Below are 2,500 nucleotides of genomic sequence, written 5' to 3' on the forward strand. Positions count from 1 at the left end.
GAGCGGAACCCGGCGGGCGTCACCCCCAAACTATTTCTATTTTTGTATTTGCTACCCGATCGCCACCCCTCCTCTAAGTTTGTTTTCCGCTGCTCAGGCCCCGCTTTCTGCCTCTGTCCTGAGCTCTTGGTCTCCCCGAAGACAATCCCCTCGTTCCCAAGCCAGCCCGGTGGGGTCTCCTGCCCTGTCTGTGGGCTCTCAGCTCGGGGTTACTTGCTGAACCACGTGGTGAGAAGCCACAGAGAGAGACCACAACAAAGAGGGGAGTGATGTGCGCTAGTGCTTTGTGTGGGAGGAACAGTCTCCCCAGGTTCCTGATGCTGCTCTTTTCCTTCCATCCTTTCTTTTAAACGAGGGCGAGGGGAGGTGACAATTTTTCCGCTCAGTCTGAGCTTGTTAGAGGCCCTGTCCGAGGAGAGCGCAGTAGAGGTGTGAGGAGAAAGGCCCCAGGGCGAATGGAGAGCGCAGGCGGGTGTAGGTGTGTGGCTGAGGTTGTGGGCTGGCGCGGGGTCCTGCGTGGGCCAAGGTGGGAAGGGGTGGCGGTCCCGCCTGCTCTCTCTGGGCCCGCCTCCGAGCTCTCTCGGTTTGGAATGAAGACAGCTTGTCTGTTTCATGAAAAAAGTAAAGGCGAATGAAGTTGCCACTGCCCGGCCACAGAAGGAAAGAGAAACGAAGGGGAGGGCGAGATGGGCAGATAACTGTCCTGTTTGAAGCAGGTTTTTCCAGCTCAGTTTGCCAGCTACCGGGTTCCACTCAATCAGGGAAATTTTGAATCTCTAGGTATCTATTATCCGGAAGCATTTCCTCAGACACGTCCATGTTCAAACTCTATTCTTCTCACCCTCTCCATTCTTCTCACCCTCTCCCCTCCTCGCTCTCGTTTTCCTCGGGTAAAATGGTTCTTGGCATATTTCTCACGCATGTTTGCTGCGTCTTTGCTTCTGCAAAGTCACTGCTGGGTTCTTGAGACCGGCTTTGCCAAGCCAGGCTACTGGAGGGGTTTCCTTGAACTTGAAGAAAGGCACATCAAAACCCACCAGTGTTAACTGCCACGTCAATTTTGATGCTAATAATGTGCAGATTATGACGAAAATTGCCAATCATGCTCTCTGATGGACCTCCTTTGAATGTGGAATTGGAGAAAAGTTCCCCGCACGGAGACCTGCTGTCAAGTACTAACAACCCGCTAAGGGAAGTCATTAGGAGAGACGGATAAGAGACTCGGTACATAAAACATTGTTCTTGGTGCATAGAATGTATGTTATTTAATGTTATCTCTGTTACCTGAAGTGATTTCGCAGAAGAAAGCCACGTTCTTATCATCTCAATTGCCAATTTTCATTTTGGTAACTTGGACGCCCTGGGTAGACTTTTCTCTGTTAAGTTGATATTCCACCAATGTGAACAGCCTCATTAAATCAAGCCCAGATATTTCCATAATGCTCCCCGCAGAGCCACTTCTCTCCTCACATAATGAGATTTTCTGAAGAGTTGAAGCCCTAAAATAACTTGCTAGTGCATGTTTAGACCCAGGAAGTGGTGTGTGTGTGTGTGTGTGTGTGTGTATTAAAATGTAGGTAGGTTACCTACATATTCGTGTATGTGTGTGTATATATGTGTGTGTACATATATATCCATTCTCTTAAATATACATATGTAAGAGATACACACACATATATACATAAACCCATTGGCATTATTTTGTGTGATTTATTTCAAATTGTGTTCTGACATATTTGTTATTTTAAAGACACTGGACTTAAAAAATTTATTTCCTAAAAAGAGGCTTTCAAGAAAGTTTTGAAAGAATTCACTTTCCAGGAGAAATTATTATTTTCTTCAAATGGAAAATATTTCAAGGGGAAACAGTATTTCGAAACTCCTGGGGTCTATTAAATATTCCCATAAAATGTTAGAGGACTTCCCGATGAAACAGCAATGATCTAAAGCTCAAGTTTTTTTGTTTTCTTTTTTCTTTAAAGAGATGAGACTACTTATGTAAAATATTGATTATACCAGCTCTTACTGAGTTTACATTAAAATAGTAATATATAATTTAAGGCTAACTAAAGTAAACCAAAATACGGTACTCTTTTATCAGCTTTACCTTTGTAGATTGTTAAAGTCCTTTCTTACGATCAGCTATGCGATGTATATAAGGTACTTTAGGAAATAATGTTTACATTCCCACCAAAATATATATGATTGATGAGAACGCTGGTTGATAAAATTAACATAAATTCATCTTATGTTAGGTCCTTTGGATCTGGTTATTATAATAAATAAAAATAAAACTGTAAATAAAGTCTTTGTGCTCTAATATTGCTGGCTGTATGAACTTACTGTAAGATATTTTACAAATGTGCAATAATTATAAAGCTTTGTATATTACGTTATTTATTGTGTTTGGTCATGTAAAATAAATGTTATTTAAATCAAAGCGATTTTATTTGTTTAACAGATTGCAAAACGGTGCGTGCTGGTGTTTGTTTTTAACTGT

At 42.0% G+C, this 2,500-nt stretch overlaps 1 protein-coding gene across 1 annotated transcript in view; it reads left to right on the forward strand.

Annotated features, from left to right (window-relative positions):
• EVX2 (even-skipped homeobox 2) overlaps positions 1-2,500 on the forward strand; it is a 67,946-nt gene that overhangs the window by 4,064 nt on the left and 61,382 nt on the right. The gene's annotated exons all lie outside the window — the stretch shown is intronic.

Source organism: Condylura cristata, unplaced genomic scaffold, assembly GCF_000260355.1.
Source record: "Condylura cristata isolate star-nosed mole 26May11 unplaced genomic scaffold, ConCri1.0 scaffold00002, whole genome shotgun sequence".
In the NCBI taxonomy this organism is placed as follows: Eukaryota; Metazoa; Chordata; class Mammalia; order Eulipotyphla; family Talpidae; genus Condylura; species Condylura cristata.